Raw genomic sequence first — 19,564 nt, 5'->3', positions numbered from 1 at the left:
TGGCTTGATACCCATCATCTCACCATGTCCAACAAAGCAGCACTCTTGTCCCTTGCTACCACCAAAAAAACAGCCACCATGGGACCACCGAGCATACTTAGCAGTAGATGCTGCTGCATTTGTCCAAGGTCAGCTGACTGGAAGAGATGCATGCAGTATGGAGAATGCAGTGAATTTGTATGCGCTGACCACTCCAATGCTTATGTATGAAAATTGTATATAGGCTCACACTGAATTTAGACTCCCCTAGTTCTTTCAATTTGCTAATTAAATCAGATTTTTTTTGTCTGATTATGCACCATGACCCCCAAACCTTTTTCAGAGTCACTGCTTCTCAGGTTAGAGTTCCTCCATCCTGTAAGTGTGCCCTACATTCTTTGTCTCAGAAGTATACATTTACATTTAGTCATATTAAAATTTGCACCCACTTTACCAAGTGATCCAGATTGCACTGAAGCAGTGACCTGCCCTGTTCATTATTAATCACTCCCCCAATTTTTGTGTTATCTGCAAACTTTATCAGTGATGATACATTTTCTTCAAGGTCACTGATGAAGATGTTAAATAGCGAAGAGCCAAAAACTGATCCCTGTGGGTCCCTATTGGAAACAGCCCCACTCTATGATGATTCCCCATTTACAGTAACATTTTGAGACCTACTATTAGCCAGTTTTTAATCCATTTAATGTGTGGCATGTTAATTATATATTGTTCTAGTTTATTAATCAAAATGTTGTTTGGTACCAAGTCAAACTCCTTACACAAATCTAAGTATATTACATGAACAATATTATCTTTATCAACCAAATTTATAATCTCTTCAAAAAAATATCAAGTTAGGCTGACAGAATCTATTTTCTATAAAGCCATGTTGACTTGTATTAATTAGATTACCCTTCTTTATTTCATTACTAATCAATGATGATTTAAAAGAAAAGATATGCTTCTAAACCCTGTGGTTGCAGAGAAAAGCTTAAACACGTGACCCAAGTACACCCTAAAGGCTCAGAAATCAGCAGATGAATATAACAAACCTAAATATATTTTTTAAATTATCTCAAGATTTTTAAGCCCATCTCATGACTTTTTGAGTCCTGACTCATGATTTTTGAACACTTGGTTTTGGCTATATTAAAAACTCCAGTAAATGTACTAATAGGGAACAATTGTACATTAGCAAGGAATTTGACTAGATGACCTAATAGGTCTTTTCTGTCTCTCACTTCTTGAACTCTGTGAAGACAATTTCTTCATTGCCAATGTGCAAAGGTGTATGTGTGTAGCGGCTAAAAGAGAATGTGATTATAACATTTCTACCTGCTTTGAATGTGTGCTTCATGTTGTTTAAAAGATCTTGTAAATCCCAAATTCATATGAAATCTCTGTTCATGTGTAAACAAGATAATTAGTCTGTGTCCGTATAAAGTATGAGTTCAAAGTGATTTTATTAGGCAGGATCCTTATTTGCCATATTTTATGGATGAGATATTTTTCTGTAAGGTCTCCTGGCCTTGACTTTTATTTAATTTTTCACATTAAATTCCTTTCAGACATGTGAGTTTTGTCAATGCTGTATATCCCAGCATCTCTGATTTCTCCCTCAAAAGCAGTTTGAACTATGGGTTGTATTTTCCTGGAGCCATGTTTTCCTTCACAATGTGCACCTCACTCTTTTCATGTGTTAGGCCTGTTCCTCAGCCTTTCTGCTGTTTTGTGTCTTTTAGCCTGTAAGCCTTATGGGGAAAAGGTTTGTCTCTTGCCTGTGCTTACATGGAGCCCATTACTTTAGGGTCCCAGTCCATGCTGGGGCTTTTGAACTGACTACCTTGCAAAATAAGACTTATCATTATCCACTCTGGTTTCAACTATGCAAATAAAAAGGAATCAGCTGTGCTCTGGATAGTCTCCATTCAGAAAGACTGAAGTTTTGTGTCAGTTTCTGATGAGTGACAATTAAAAAATAAATAAATATAAAACACTGCCACTCCCATGGAAACTCATAAATTGCTTATTGCAGTGATTGAGCTATCAAACAAACACAATGCATCAAGTGTATTTAAATAAATACATCTTCGGGATCATCTCTCAGCTCTTGCTTTTAATCCCAAATGTCCACAGACAAATGATACTGTACCAGTAGCTGAACATTTTAGAATACCCGAGAATGAATGGACAGTGCTGTTTAGTCTAAAATGTATAGCTACCTTTATGCTGATGACCTAATTACTTTTGACTAGCTTTGATTTTCCTGCATATTTAACTTTGATCATAGTTTCTTTTTGCATAAAAGCAGCTGTTTTAAGGGTTTTTCATGTATTTGGTGTTCTACAGGTTCACGATGATGAGGTGCTCTAGATGAGGTGCTCACACATGTTAGAAGGCTCCTCGTGCCATGCATCTCTGCATCTTTGAGGACTGATAAAAGAAAAACACCTGACTTGGCTTGTTTTTTTAATGCATGAAAAATCAGTAACGTGCTCTCTATTCTTTTCAAATGGGCATCTTGAAGTCTGGTTTTCTTTTCTTTTTCACATGAGGTAATTGTTCTTTCTGCTCTAGCAGCAGAGCAAGAGTTATTTGCACTTTGAGTGTATTATATACCACAGAGGGATGGGTGAATATCAAGTGGTTTCAAGGTTCTCTTCAAATATATGGGTGCCTATTTGAATTTATCATTCCATTTGGTGTAGAAATGCTTGGTCAGTTATTATTTAATCATTTTCTAATTACAGAAATGAAACCTTAACATTCCTGAAGTCTTTACTCAGGCCGTACACCCAATTGACCTCAATGTGGGTTTTTAACATGAGGGGGAGGGATAGCTCAGTGGTTTGAGCATTGGCCTGCTAAACCTGGGATTGTGAGCTCAGTCCTTGAAGGGGCCATTTAGGGAACTGGGATAAAAATCTGTCCGGGGATTGGCCCTGTTTTGACCAGGGGGGGGTGGACTAGATGACCTCCTGAGGTCCCTTTCAACCCTATGGTTCTTTGAAAGAACTGAGCAAGGGTAATACACACGGTTAGTGTGCATGAACTTGTCTCCACCTAGTGGCTGGTTCCAGTGATGTTAAGGGCCTTTTATTTGCTAAGGAGTTTACCTTATCATTCAACTGATACAACCTCTGCTTCTGAGGCCCAATCCAAAATTCCCATTGATTTCAATGCATATTGGTCAGGGCCTTCATGATGAAGATTCTTTGTGGTCTGTACAAGAATGATATACACACCTATAGGCAGAATGTCCTTACATATGCCCATAGATTCATTATATACACCTCTACCCCAATATAATGCTGGCCTTGGGAGCAAAAAAATCTTACCGCATTATAGGTGAAACTGCATTATATCGAACTTGCTTTGATCCACCGGAGTGCGCAGCCCATTCCCACCCCCCCAAGCGCTGCTTTACTGTGTTATATCCGAATTCATGCTATATTGGGTTGTATTATATCCGGGTAGAGGTGTATCTAAACAGACCTACAGTTTCTAGCCCATATGGACGGGCAAGGCATTTGGCTTATGGTCCTACCATAGGTATTTCCCATTGAAATAATCCTGGTTGTAATTAAGAGTAGGTATTAACTACTAATGCAGTCAATCTATCCTTTATCATTATTATTTATAATTAGTCCCCCCTTCCCTTTAAATAAAATGTTGTCTCTTGTCTATTAACTTACTGCGTTTAGTTTCGAGTTTCCCCTGTTGTCATGGCTTCGGCAACAATGGTTGCATGAGCTTGTTTGATATCAATTTGTTAAAGCAAAATAGCCATGCCTAATTATTTCCCAAACTGACAGCTCATTCCCTTCCTTGAACTTCCAGTGGAATATGGTATGGATCACTTGCAGGACTGGATCCTAACTGTAGATTTTCATATATAAGACAGAATGAGGAACTATTGTCCCTTTCAGGCAGCCAGTCAGTAAAGGTTGTCTTGTTCTTTCAGCTTTTCTTTCTGATGACACCTACATTTTTAGACCATATTAAATAATTCATCCTAATTAACTATTTTATCTAGTTTTAAAATATATAATATGGTTCTCAGACTCTGGGTCACCAATTAAATGACATCATCTAGGATTTAACTCATTAATTCAATTACTCAAACTTGGACTTCAAAGCCATCAAAGTTTTGATTGTTTTCCCTTAATTCTTTTGAAAAGCTAATTCAGTCTGACTCATTAACTGCAGATGGCTGCAAATTTGGATAATGCCTTTAATCAAAGAAGCTTTAACTACCTTTGATTAAAAGATTTTTCACAGATGTCTATTTAACTTTTGAAGTTTATACACTGAGTTTCAATTAAAGAACGGGTTTAATTCTCAAACATTTAAACTTCCTTTAACTTTCTCAAACATGCAACAGGACTAGATTTTCCCTCTAAAATTATAGGGGATCTGAATGGTAATTGCTGTAGAGTACAGCATTTATGCTGATTCAGGGTTATTATAATAATTCCACAGCAACTGAAAAATCTATGAACAAGCAATTACATAAATGACACAAATAAAGAGACAAGCAGACTATATGCTTAACTAGGTAATTGAGCACATTAAAACAATGAGCTACTGAATTACCTAATTAAACATTGTCCTGGAAGTGTACATTCATGAGTGGGAAACCAAACAAGGGCATATGTTGTAATCTGACCTGACAAATCACAGCACCAGAATTAGGCTTGTGATAATATTTTGTCAATTTTCTTAAGTTTGGAAATGGCAAGGTGTGGAGAAAATATTACATATTCTCCTCTTACTCAGCCCTTCCCTAGACTCTCCTCCGTCATGAGAAAGAATGTGAGTGATTGTAAGTAATGTATGCCCACACATAGAGGTCTGCCCTATCCTACTATCTGTGATGGAGAATTAGTTTTATGTCAGCCAGGGCTAAGTGGGGGCTGCACTGGTTTATACAAGGTGAAGTTCTAGCAAGGTATTGTTTAGAATGTGAGCAATTATGCATGACTGCAACAAAAAGGAAATAACAATATAAATTAGTGTCCATGTCTATCAGTTTAATCTATTTTATATGTTTATAGAGTGCCATTTGCACCACAGTATTATATTGCTAGAGTCTGCTGTTAAATGTAGATTAATACCGGCAGAGACCATTGCTACATCCAAATGCTAAGGGGATGTCATCAGTACTAATATCATAAAATGATGAATTATCAATAAGCACTATGTAGCAGGTACCCAGCATGTCTAAGCTGAAGGCTGAAACTGACAACAATCATCTATTTTTGTGCTTATGTATAATATTCCACATGGAAGTATGAATAAAATTGCATAAAGATAATAAATAAAATAGGTGAGAAACTTTTTGTAAAACTTTGCATAATAAACATAAAATGTTTTGTTGCACTGTGTGTCAGGTTGTCAGTGGGTAAATTATAGTTGCAATTTGTGTATATATTGTGTTGATCTCATGAGTAAAATGACAACATTATATTCAAATAAGGAAATGGTCTGTGAAGGGCACCATCATAAGTAAAATGAGAGGAATATATCATCTAAAATTGGGTATTCAGAATTGTTCACATTGGCCTTGATTCTGCAGTCCCAGCATGAATGGACATCTATTTCTATGGTTAACATGCTGTCTCATGCACATCACATTATTTACCTCTGTAAGGTCATTTGAGGGATAGCGCTCTTGTATATTTATCTAGGAAGCACTACTAATTAAAAATATCTTGCATAACTACCAGACCTGTAGCCCCCCAGATTCTTAATTGATGTAACTATATAGCCCCATGCATTTCAGTGGAAGTCTGTGCTGAGGACCTGGGTCTAAAATGCTTCGATTGCACCACCACATCTGTTCAAAAAGGCAAATTTCTAGTTTGCCCTGCTATTATAACATGATACATAGAAACATTACTACTGATGGTTATATTTACAAGACTAAGGTGACAGCTTTAGGAGATCAGAATTTCCTTTAAATGCCATCTTGAAACATGAAGAAAAACTGAGGTTCATGCAGGGCGTAAATGAAAGGCTTTAGCATCACAGAGGTCTCATCAGAGGAATAAATACCAGGGAGGGAGAGGAATTATTTAAGCTCAGTACCAGTGTGGACACAAGAACAAATGGATATAAACTGGCTATCAGGAAGTTTAGACTTGAAATTAGACAAAGGTTTCTAACCATCAGGGGAGTGAAGTTCTGGAACAGCCTTCCAAGGGGAGTAATGGGGGCAGAAGACATATCTGCCTTCAAGTCTAAGCTTGATAAGTTTATGGAGGGGATGGTATAATGGGATAGCCTAATTGTGGCAATTAATTTGTGTTTGACTACTAGCGATAAATATGCCCAATGGCCTGTGATGGGATACTAGATAGAGTTGGATCTGAGTTACTACTGAGAATTCTTTCCTGGGTGTTTGGCTGGTGAGTCTTGCCCACATGCTCAGGGTTTAGCTGATCGCCATATCTGGGGTCGGGAAGGAATTTTCCTCCAGGGCAGATTGGCAGAAGCCCTGGGGGGTTTTCGCCTTCCTCTGCAGCATGAAGCACGGGTCACTTGCTGGAAGATTCTCTGCCGCTTAAAGTCTTTAAACCATGATTTGAGGACTTCAATGGCTCAGACACAGGTTTGATACAGGAGTGGGTGGGTGTGATTCTGTGGCCTTCATTGTGCAGGAAGTCAGACTAGATAATCATAATGGTCCCTTCTGACCTTAAAGTCTATGAGTCTATCTTTTCAGTCACACACACAGAATTTCTCTCCACCTTGCTTATACTACATGACCATTTGGCAAGCTGAAAATACAAAGGTGTGGGTATGTGAGTTTATGTGAGAGAGACAGAAAGAGCTCCTATTGTGGTCCCTAGCATCTTTGATGGTAGAGTATTTTGACAAAGGAGGTTACTAGTTCCATATATAATGAGGAAGAGGAACCCTTTACTGCTGTTCCTGCTTCTGCCATATGTCTTCTGAAGGCTGTTGTAGCTGTCACTGCACTGTGATGACTGCAATTCTCCCACAGACTGGACACCATCAGCATGATTCCCTTCTCATTACAGATGCTGACGGTGCTTCTGTCTCTCATGAATGCAGATTCTGTTTTCTATTTTTCTCCTCCAAATATAATACTTTCATTTTTGACCCACCTCTTTAAAAGAGTTTTAGCAAATTTAGTACTGGTAAAAGGTGTTAGATTAGTAGCCCTGGATACCAGAGTCCCCTATTTTTATTCTTTATTTGTATTTACCTCTTTATTGTCATTTGAGGACCAGCTTTCTTGTACACTGATCTAAGAAGTATTGGTAATTAAAACAATCTTGAATAGCTATATAAGTGTCTAGGTCTATAGAGATACATGGGGAGAGACAGATGCTGTCCCAGAGAATGTACAGTCCAATAGAGGAAGATGGACAACGTCTTTGAGGGGAAATAGCAGTACATAGAGGTGACTTGGGCAGGCTTGCACAGCAGGTGTGTTGTGGAGCCAGCAATAGAATGCAGGGCTTCTGCTTTCCTTTCAGTGTCCTATCCACTAGATGCAATTGTTTCCCTTCCAGTCAGCCACAGACCAAGTACAGGCAAAAGCACTGCTCAGCTCCCATCACCATCAAACATCAGCCAGCCCTCAAATCTGGACCAGTGCTACATCTGAACTCCCCAAGGGCCTTGCAGACAGAGGGGCTATGCGCTCTGTACTCTTACAGCTGAAAATTCCAGTAACTGTATCACCTGCTTTCACCACCTGCCTGCCTGTTTTCGTGTCTCTGGCAGACCTACATTTTGACAGACCTTTTCATATCTGTTTCACCTTCCTTTGCCTGTTGTCCTCCTGACAAACAAGATGGCTAAACACACCCCAGCGGCTTTGTGCTTGCTTACAGGCTTGTTGGTGCTTAAACAACCAGAGGTTGAAAAGGAGGTTCAGTTGCACATGAGGAGAGAACTGCCTGGTGCCTTGGCAACACTTAGGTTTAGCAGTACTCTTGGAAACCTTCTGTAGGGGAGAGAGAAAGCAGAGAACTTCACAGTGACAGAAAGAAAGGTGCAAGCCACCGACATGAAAAAAAATGAACTGTAGGTTCCCAATGGGCTCCACAGCTGCAGGGGGGAAAATCTGTTTCAGGAGTAAGCAAGGTCAATTGCAGAGGAGGAAGGCAATAGAAGCTAAAAACAATGGTATCAAACTGTACACAGAGTTTGGGAAGCTGTGCTGCAAAGCAAAAACATAGTTTATTAAAAGATTTGGAAAACATTGTAAAGCCATTATCCAAATCTAATACTTACTGAAGGATCACAACCTCCATGCACTTCTCGGAAGCTGAGATTTTGAAATGGTTTAACAGAACTTAGCAGACCATGTTTTTGCTCTGCACTGCAACCTCACAAGTTCTGCAACTGGAAGAATGATTTCTGTATTGACTTTAACAAACATTGTGACTGGCATGTGCTTGTTTTCTGCTCTCATTTCTAGTATATAGGACCAAACACCATATACACCAAAAGCCGCTAGAGACAAGTGTTGCCCATTACTGCTCTAGCCCAGATCCATGTGACTGGGGGCCAGGGAATCAAATCCAGATTTCGCCAGCACTCCTGTGTATTGGACACTATTTTATACATCATGGGACTTTTCAATGATTCTGCATCATGAACATTGTCACCTTCATTTTGCATTTAATTAAATAGAAAATTGATATGATAGTTATAAGCCATTCCCACTGTTGGAAGCAGGTGCCCAACTTGATAGCCACAGCTCCCAGAAGTATGTCTGCACTTAAGTTTCCCTTATTTGGGACAGAGTCTGCCACTCTTACTCACTGTTGAACAACACTGTATTCAGTGAATGGTGCAATGAAATCAATGGGATGGCTTGTGGAGTTAGTTAACCTCAGTGTGAATAGATGTGGCAAAATCAGTCAGCTGCAAAGAAAAAGTCATCTTTGACCCTGAAGAGCCCGAATTGTAGATGCACCAGCCTTTAAATAAGGGTTCTTAGAAGTCACTGCTAGAATGGCAAACTCTAGCACCCAGCATTGCTAAGACTCCAGTGTGTGTGGGACTTTCCTTGCTTATCTTGTGCCTAGGTACAGTGCAGTGCACACGTTGTATGAGTTGTGTCATAATCTTTCACAGTTTAAACTTCTGTGAGCACTATAGCCATGAAAGCTGCGAAGTCCATGAGAGTTTTGCTATTGATGTCAATGGGAGCAGGGATCTTCCTAAAGTGTAATTGAAAAAACGATTGTCATGCACTGAAGTGTAGTAAAGTTATGAAGTCAGACAAATTAGTATTATCAGAAAGTCTGTGAGCAAAGGTGAAATGGGCAACTTAAGAATCATGACCCGCCCCTGTTATGATTCAATTTACAAGACAAATCTTTGCCTTCACAGTCAGGCAAATGGTTTGTTCCCCACCCACAAATCTTCATGATAAATTTTGTCATTTTCTGTGGAAGGCATACAGCTGGTCAAAACACATCTTTTTTGAATTGTACACAATGTTAAAATTTTGCAATTGTTTCCCTTTACCAGCAGAGCCAGTGACCCTGTTACAATACAATGATATGTTTTGTAGCATGACATAGGGGACATTCCATTTGCCAGTAATCCAGAAACAGGCACACTTACCCTCTTTGCCGTACTGTGAGCCCAAAGGATGCCTGCTCCATTCTCTGTGACACCTGTTTACCACCTCATTGCTGTGAAATCTTCTATACTCACTCCTGGAAGGTATTCCAAAATAGTGACACTCTGTGAAATTTTCCTCTGTGCAGAGGACCAGCACAAGACTGATGCACCATGTAAATCCCACTTAAACTCTGTTTTGAGGGAATAAGTGAGAGTAACAAACTTGTGTTGGCCTTCTGCACAGGAGTGAGTTCCCTCCACCGTATGTGCAAAACTGCATGGAGAGTGATGTGTTTTAGTGGTGTGGATTGGACGTGATGAATGCCCTGTTCTACTACTGACACACTCTGTAATTCTGGACAAGTTACTCACTTAAATGCTCTCAGTCACTTTCTTCATCATACAATAGGAATATGACTATTATGATTCATTGGGGCCAAAGAGCCCCAATTATGACCCTGGACCCTGGTATGCTTGGTGCTGTACAAACACAGAATAAAATGACATTTGCTGCCCAAAAGAGTTTGCAATCTAAGTATAGACAAGAGACAGCAGAGAGGCAGATAGGAGTGCACCAGGAAACAATGAGACAATAGAGAGTAGCATGTTTTATTAACCTCCCTTATAACAGTGGTGTGATAAGAAAGCTTTATAAAGCCCTAATCATTCCAGACTGCTGTGTGACTGGATCCCCATACGAGGGCAGCCCCACTGATAGCAAATAAATGGGTTTTGCCACAGGCAATACTACAAATGAACTGATTTAAATATGCTCTCCCCACACACAATTATTTTTGTGTGATTATTGGATACATATTCAGAGACACTTGAACTGCTTCCAGACTGTTTGACAGGCTTTCGGAAAATGTTCTCACTTATTACTGGAGTCAGTTTACCGTATCATCTGACTTCATTTCCCAGCTTATCAAACACAGTCCTTTTATCCTTCACTGATCTCTCTTTTGGCAAGTCCAGCTTTGTATGGTCTCACGCTTCTCTTTACATTTCTAGTAGCCTCCTTTGCACCTCTTAACACTCATCTCTATAGCCAGAAAAATCTTAATTTCCTGTTTTCTCTAACCTTGTATAATATACTGATATTATCATTAAGAGGCAAGAGGAAGACCTAAGTTCAGTAAACAGAGCTCAGATGTCTCTAGGTATGGGTAAGCCAATGTCATAAAATATAGGCCACATATAATGAAATTGATAAAGGCAGATTGAAATACTTCTATAAAAGCCGTATATATATATAATCTAATCCATCAGAGATGACTTACTAGGTAAACAAATTCTTAAATCTTATGGCTCAGATTCTTGGTTGGTGTAAACTAGTATAGCTCCATTGATTTCATTGGAACTGGGCTGATTTCCCCTAGCCATGGCCCCATAACTTTTTATCAACAATGTATTATGCTATTTGCACTTTTCTGCCTCATTCCTTTTCTTTCAAAGTCCATTTATTTATGGGTTTGGGGTTTATTTCTTTAACATCCCTGTTCCTAATTTTACATAACTGCTGATTTTTCTCTTGCAGCAATCTGGGACTGTTCAGACAGTAAGGAATTTATTAGTCAACCTGAAAGCACATGGAAGTGCCAGCCCATAATTTTGTTTGTACAATAAAGTACAAAATTCAGCATGGTACTTTGGTACATACCTATCCTTAAGCACCTGAATTGCCCCATTAATGTCAATGGGTTTACTGATATACTTAAAGTTAGGCGTGTCCTTATATACCTGGTTGAAAAGGAATCTCTACCTGTGGCTCAAATCCTTCCAATTTAATAAGAAGCTCAGATAATACTAGATAATATGTAGTCCTGCCATAAGTGCAGGGGACTGGACTAGATGACCTCTCAAGGTCCCTTCCTGTCCTACCATTCTACGAGTCTATAAAGTAAGTGTAATAGTAACAAGTGGTAATAAAATAAAAGGGAGATTCTCCTTCTGCATACAGATACCTCTTGCTGATAATAAATGTCAATACAGCTGCAAGACAGACTGTGAATCAAATAAATATTCAGCTAGAGAAACAAATTAGGAACAAGCAGTTCCAGATTTATCCAAGCATGCAAAGCCCTCTGTTGATGTAGAGTTTAGAGATTTCCATAGTCCTTTGAGCATATCCCCAAGAGTATCTAAATGCTCCCCAAGGTTAATTCAAGAATAAAAAAGGATCTATAATCATTGTGATTTCATGAATATTTCCATTAGATAAAGTTAATGGGATTTGTAAACTACTGTTTTGTTAATCATTAGCTATTTGCTTGGGAAAATGATGTAAAATCCTGTTTATTAATGCATCAGTACATCAATGGGAACCAATAACAGAAAATATTCCCTTTTTGGAATGTCCGTGGGTATTTTTTCATGGAATGCAGGACCAGGCCATTTGATTAAGTATCCTAATATCAGCCCTTCCAAGAGCCTGATCCAAACCCATTAAAATCAATGGAAGGACTCCCACTGATTCCCACAGGTTTGGAATCAGACCTAATCTGGCAGCACTCATGTTTTGAAAATTTCCATTAGTTAAACAATTAAAGTTGGTGATATTTAAAGGAGTAAACTGTGTACAGAGTCATAGGTATGGAACCAGCACAGGATCTAATGCAGAGAAGTCCCCAGTTGAAGCTATTGTGCACTGTCATGGGAACTTTACTTTTGCTCTTTCTTATTCTGTCCCTCCCATCACCCCTGAAACTAAAATACAAGACTTTCAGAATGACAATGTATGGTTGCTCTTTGTTTATGGAGATCATCAGATTGTACTAAAGCCAATTTAGGATTCTTTATTTTAAATGGCATGATCTTCTGGTGGGGATTTCCTTTTTAAATCCCTAGTGGCTGCTCTAAGTTCTGCTGGGGGAGAGCAGACACTTAGCTAAGCCCAGGATTCAAGAGAGACAGAAAGGGTGTCCCTTCCCCACTCCTGGCTGTAGCTCCTGAAAGCCACAGCTCAAAATTTGCACTGTCATTGGGATCACACTGGTGTAACAGAATGGAAAACTAAGCCTCATGTGGTATATAGTCTCCACCCTCAGGGCCGCCCAGAGGGAGGGGGGGCTAAGAGGGATAATTTGCCCCGGGCCCCACAGGGGCCCTCATGAGAGTTTTTATGGACTCCTGGAGCAGGGTCCTTCACTTGCTCCATGGGCCCCAGAAAACTCTCATGGGGCCCAGGCCCCCGGAGCTTCTTCCTCTCCGGTTCGTCCTCGGCAATTCGGTGGCGGGGGGTCCTTCCGCTCCGAGACCCGCTGCCGAAGTGCTGCGAAGACCTGCAGCAGGGGGGTCCTTCCGGCACTTCGGCAGCGGGTCCCGGGGTGGGTCTTCGGCGGCAGGGGGCCCTTCCGCCCCAGGAGCCAACACTGAAGTGTTGGGTCTTGGGCATCAATTCGGCGGCGGAGGCCCCCTCACTGCCAAAGATCCCAGACCCCCTGAATCATCTGGATGGCCCTGTCCACCCTAAGGCCACGTGTTTGATTTTGCTTTTTAGTATCACTGTATAATTTTATATTGATAATTAATAAAACCAATAGAAAACTTTTTAAATGTTGTGTAAAAATGTAATTTTTGCTATTTCTCAAAATACGTTTCCCAGCTTTATCTGTATCCATTTGTCATTTTATATATGAGTTCACTGGTTGATTGCTGCTTTTCATGGTGTTGCTCCTCTCTAATATCATATTTATTTATAAATTACTCTAAGTCCTTTAAGTTCACTCATATAATAATCCCAGCATGAAGCTGATTTATGTTTTAACTGTTAATTTCACTTTAACCAATTGACTAAGAGGTTTCTCTTCATGTATATTTTAGTGGAAGTCACAGAATTTTATGTCTACGGAATAAGAATAATTTTCAGATGCATGACATTGCCGGATGATATGATGGAACCGAAGTATGAACTGTTAAAATGAATAAACATCTAATATGCTGATTAGAAAATTACACTGTAGCTGCTTCATTTGGTGCCATTTTGTCGATGAGATGGGAGGAGAAAAGCAGAGCTCTGAGCTTCTCAGTTTAGGAAGTGGAAGTAAAATAATAGAAATCCAAATGATGAAATATTGAAGGATCTCAAAGTCCTTTGCAAATGTTAATTATTGATACAATGCCCCTGTAAAGTAGTAGTGGCAAATATTATCACATCCATTTTACAGATGTGACATCAACACATAGAAAGATTAAGGGACAAGTTAGGCCTGTAGGTACAGTCCAGATCAAAAAGGGATGATGCCACCAAGAAAACCCTCTGAATCAGTATTCCCTCCATACTTTCCTCTTGGTCTGGGAAAAGGGTAGCTGTCTAGCATATTTCTGATGCCTCACTGCCCACTGGCACTGAGTAGCCCATCGCTCCTGCATAGGCGTGTAGCCCAAGTCACAGCTAGCCCCAAGTGACTTGTCAAAGCTGGCTCTGGCTCATTATGCAGAGCGGTGCTTTCCCTTTACTCTTTCCTCTAGAGAACATTCTCTCTGAAACGCATGTATATCTATCCCCAGAGTTTCTTCCTGATGTTAACTGGATTTATTCTCATTATTGTATTTCCCTGATTCTAATTAACTAAAAATTACAAACCACTGAAGTGCTACATGCCAATCAAGGTAATTGCTGATGCTGTTGAAAGACCCAGGAATCTTAGCTCTATGCCTAAGAAATTATTCTAGTCAGAGGGTGACTCAGGCAGAGAGAACCAAGTGTATTGGTGATATGCACAGCTTCTAAAAAAGAACTGCACCGCAGTTAACAACAAGAATTTCTTTAAGATCTTACTACCTTGTAAGGGGGGCACACCATCACCTTAGGAGAAAGGAAGCTAACAAGATCTTTGGGCTCAGTCAGCACTAACCAGACACACCTTCAAGGCATGCTCTGCCTAGAAAGAGGAAGTTTAGAAAGGGAAAGTCTACCACAGGAAGGGGTGGTAACTAGGAGAAGACTGTTGTGCCTTGGAGACAGATGGCTACAGGATAGTTCAGCAAAGAGGAAGACAATTGGAGACTCTGCTGCCTCTGAGACTGTATGGACCAGGTACAGAGTGGGGTAACCAAAAAGAGGGGGACTGAAGAGGGACCCTAACCCTCTAGGACACTAAAGCCTGCAGATAGACTGATCCCCAAAGGGGTGACTGAGAGACTGACCACTTTTGTCTTTTTTTTCTTTATACTCTGCTTCTCCCCGTCCCTTGGGAGGGAGAGGGAAAGAACTGTGTTTGTTTTATGAAGAATCTTTAGTATGCCGCAAGCAGGGGAAAGACTCTTTAAGTGTCAGAGAGGAGAAGCGACCCAAATTGTGGTCTAGTTGGGACTACAAGGAGTTCCTACCAACCATGTACCCACGTTTGGTTAAACAAAACTTGTAAATATCTGAAATGACTATCTAGTGACTTCATACTACATTACACTTCCTCAACATCTTGAAATACAGCAGATGTGGGGGCTACTGAAGCAAATCTTAGGTTCAAGGCATTGGAATCTTATAGGTGTATCTCAAAGTCCTCGTGGATCCTCATAATAATGAATAGAGATGGTGTTCAGTCTGGTACTGGAGTCTTCAACTGCCTTCATTTTAGGAGCTTTCATTATCCAAGTGGAGAACATATCTGACATGCTCATAAGGCCATCAGTCCAAAAAGCAACAGATGCACTGGTTCTGATCTTTGACCTATGGGCAGATAGCAACTGCATAGTAACATAGAATCTATCCTTATCTATACATCACTTCCTCTAGGTACAGACCAACTGGGATGTGAGACAACTGTGTTGGGCTTAGAGACTCAATGAGTTTCGGAGGAGCCTGGTGGAGATGCAAGGAAAGTGTGTTACAGACTAGTGACCACTCGAAATAACTGCTCTGCTATTTTTCCATATTTGCACTGGTCTTTCAGGGGAGGAAGTGGTTGGAAAGGGATAGAATAAATTGTCTAGTCCTGAATGAATGGCAGATACTGCTAGCAAGGACACAATTTATTATTGCCAACAATGGCACTTTCTATAATGTAGGACCTATTTAAGGGAACTGGACTTAGATTACCAATCATTCTCTGTAGACAACCAAGCAGTTAGCAGATGACAATGACTGTAGGTAACTTCAGCTACTAATGGTGGTAGGATCCGCACAGGTAACAGCCCTGGACCACACTACAGGGTTAGGTTGAATTTAGACATGTTAGGTCGATTTAAAAATGACTGTGTCCACACAACCAACCCTGTTCTGTCGACCTAAAGGGCTCTTAAAATTGATTTTTGTACTCCTCCCTGACGAGGGAAGTAGTGTTAAAATCGACCTTGCTGGGTCAAATTTGGGGTCGTGCAGATGCAAATCAATGGTTTTGGCCTCTGGGAGCTATTCTAGAGCGCTCCATTGTGACTGCTCTGGACAGCACTTTGAACTCCAATGCGCTAACCAGGTACAAAGGAAAAGCCCCGGGAACTTTTGAATTTCATTTCCTGTTTGGTCAGAGTGGCGAACTCAGCAGAACAGGTGACCATGCAGTCGCCCCAGAATAGTAGAGCACAGACTGTTTCTACGCTCCCCCTATCATCTCTGTCCCGAGGTTATTGCAGATTAGAAGGCGAAAAAAAACTCACTTGTGATGACATGTTTTCTAAGCTCATGCAGTCCTCTCGCACTGATAGGGCACAGCTTAATGCATGAGGGCATTCAGTGGCAGAGACCAGGAAAGAATTAAGTGAGCATGAAGAGCGGAGGCAGGACGTGCTGCTGAGGCTAATGGGGGAGAAAACGGATGTGATGAAGCATCTGTTGGGGGAGCAAACGAACATGATGAAGTGTCTGTTGGAGCTGCAGGAAAGCCAACAAAAGCACAGACCCCTGTTGCATCCACTGTATAACCGCCTATCCTCCTCCCTATGTTCCGTAGCCTCCTCACCCAGATGCCCAAGAACGCAGGGGGAGGGGTTGGGAGGGAGGCTCCGGGTACCTAGCCACTCCACTCCAGAGGATGTCCCAAGCTACAGAAGGCTGTCATTCAAAAAGTTTGATTTTTAGTGTGGCTACAATAAGCAATGTGGCCTTAGCCTTCCCTCCTCCCCTACCTCACCCAGGCTACCTTGTCTGTTATCTCATTTTTTTAATTAATAAAGAGAGAATGCATGGTTTCAAAACAATAGTTACTTTATTTTGAAGGGGGGAGGGTGGTTGGCTTACAGGGAATTAAAATCAATAAAGGGGGTGGGTTTGCATTAAGAAGAAACAGACACAACTGTCACACCGAAGCCTGGCCAGTCATGAAACTGGTTTTCAAAGCTTCTCTGATGCGCAGCGTGCCTTGCTGTGCTCTTCTAATTGCCCTGGTGTCTGGCTGCTCAAAATCAGATGCCAGGCAATTTGCCTCAACCTCCCACCCTGCCATAAAAGTCTTCCCATTACTCTCACAGATAGTATGGAGCACACTGCAAGCAGCAATAACAATGGGAATGTTGGTTGCACCTAGGTCTGACCTAGTCAGCAAACAGTGCCAGCGAGCTTTTAAATGTCCAAAGGCACATTCTACCACCGTTCTGCACTTGCTCAGCCTATAGTTGAACTGCTCTTTACTACTGTCCAGGCTTCATGAGCCATGGGAGCAAGGGGTAGGCTGGGGAAGTGCAACCGTGCGATGCTGCTGGCTGGGAGAGCAGCCTGAGGCAGAAGCCTCCAGCTCACATGACATTCCAGGCAGGATTGAATCTCCATGAGACAAAAACTTAAAGAAGAGAATGACCTGAAGTCTCTGGCTCCCTTTTGGTGCTCTAAGAGGAGGTTGGCCATGTCCAGGCACCCCTGATCAACCTTGCTGATGAGGATTCCAAGAAGTCCTCTCAGAGCAGAAGTACAATGTCTGCCAGCAGCATCCAGAAGGACCAGACCAGATTCCCCAAGCTCATCGGGAGCAGGAGAGCAGAGTTGCAGGGGAAGTGGTGGAATGCCAGAATGAGAAATATTTTGGAATTGGGGAGCTCATGTGAGGGAAGATCAAGGGCTTCTTCTGGTGGCTTGCAATCATCGTGTCCTACAGAGTCACGTCCAAATGTCAGGCAATCTCCAGAATGCGCTGGATGCAATGGTTTGGGGATAGGAAGGTCTCCGAGGTTTCAGCAGACAAGCTGGTGGGTCTCATGGATTTTAGGAGCATTTCAACCACTTCATGTTTAATAAGCTGGTCTCCTATCGATGACTCATACACCATGCCCTGGAGGTTGCTAGGAGCTGGGCAGAGAAGACATTCCCAGAACCCCTGGCCAAGCAGCTACAGACTAACTTCTGCAACAACAGCAGGGAGCGGGTGGAGGAGGACCAGAGCAGAGAACAAATGGTTTCTGAAGTCACAAAGAACAATAGGAGCCTTGAAGACAGTTGTTTATCATGCGGGAGAAAAAACCCAGCCACATTCCACCTGCTGTTTGAAGGGAACCTTTGCCAGACTTGCAGGGATCGATTCCTGGAGCTCTTCCACATGTATGATGAGGATGGGTACCAGTCCTAAGGAAAGGAACTGCTGCTGTGTAGCAATGCCAGCTGCTGCAGGTGCTTCTGTGTTGAATGCTTGGAGGTCTGGTAGGACAAGGTACCTCGGCCAATGCAAAAGAGCAAGAGCTCTGGAGCTGTTTGTTACATGTGTCAACCACAGAAGTGCTATGGGGTGTTACAGCACTGACTGAACTGGAATGTACAGCTGCAAGACTTCTACACCAGCAACAAAGGACAGGAATATGAAGCACCTAAAATCTAAAAAGGCCCGCACATTTCCCAGAGTCACTACCCTTGATAACAGAACGTCAATGATTGCACTGGCTACTTGGATCACAGCAGCTCCCACAGTAGACTTGCCCACAACAACAGCGCTGACGGTGACCTAAGCGGGCTCCATGCTTGCCATGGTATGGAGTCTGCACGGGTAACCCAGGAAAAAAGGCACGAAATGATTGTCTGCCGTTGCTTTCATGAAGGGAGGGGCGACTGAGGACATATACCCAAAACCACCCGTGACAAAGTTTTTGCTCCATCAGGAACTAGGAGCTTAACCTAGAATTCCAATCAGGGCCGACTCCAGGCACCAGCTTACCAAGCAGGTGCTTGGGGCGGCAACTCTGGAGCGGGGCGGCACTTTAAGGTATTCGGCGGCAATTCAGCAGAGGGTCCCTCACTCCTGCTTGGAGCGAAGGACCTCCCGCTGAATTGCTGCAGATCGTGATCGTGGCTTTTTTTTTTTTTCTTTTTGGCTGCTTGGGGTGGCAAAACCCCTGGAGCCGGCCCTATGCTTCAACCAGCATTCCAGAAGATGTGTCCATGCTGACGACAGGTTCTGCTTGATAATAACAATCCAAAACAGTGNTTTTTTTGCTGCTTGGGGTGGCAAAACCCCTGGAGCCGGCCCTGATTCCAATGGGCAGCGGTGACTGCAAGAACTGTGGGATAGCTACCCACAGTGCACCGCTCTGTAAGTCGATGCTAGCCATGGTAGTGAGGATGCACGCCACCAACTTAATGTGCTTAGTAGGGACATATGCAATCGACTGTATAAAATCGATTTCTAAAAATTGACTTCTTTAAAATTGACCTAATTTTGTAGCGTAGACATACCCTTACATGTGAAAGGCTCCATATACCATTGCCACTCTTCAGAGCCAGCCAGTCTACTGGGATTTTTTTCTCTTTCTGAGTTGGTTCTCAATTCCACATTGTTACATAACTCCTATTGGCATAATAAGATTCATTTGCTTACCTCATGAGGAGGGTGGACCTTTAAACAAGCAGATTTAAAACAAAACTCTTGGGAAAAGGAAGAAGATGGATTTTGCAAATGAATATCCTTTTAATCAGTTTTCAGATTGACCAAAGGAAAGATTTAAAAAAAAAATCTTCTCCCATAGCATGGAGAAATATATTTTATTGTTAAAATAAAACTCTATTGAAGCCAAACTTTCTATATTTTGTAAATATCTATGGAGATTTTCT

The 19,564-nt window shown here is 41.5% G+C and overlaps 1 pseudogene; it reads left to right on the top strand.

Annotated features, from left to right (window-relative positions):
• LOC116832897 (DNA (cytosine-5)-methyltransferase 3B pseudogene) overlaps positions 1-18,338 on the top strand; it is a 50,878-nt pseudogene extending 32,540 nt beyond the window's left edge.
• The last annotated feature ends 1,226 nt before the right edge of the window (positions 18,339-19,564 follow it).

This window comes from Chelonoidis abingdonii, chromosome 9, assembly GCF_003597395.2.
Source record: "Chelonoidis abingdonii isolate Lonesome George chromosome 9, CheloAbing_2.0, whole genome shotgun sequence".
In the NCBI taxonomy this organism is placed as follows: domain Eukaryota; kingdom Metazoa; phylum Chordata; order Testudines; family Testudinidae; genus Chelonoidis; species Chelonoidis abingdonii.
This window is presented reverse-complemented; position numbering and strand designations above follow the sequence as displayed.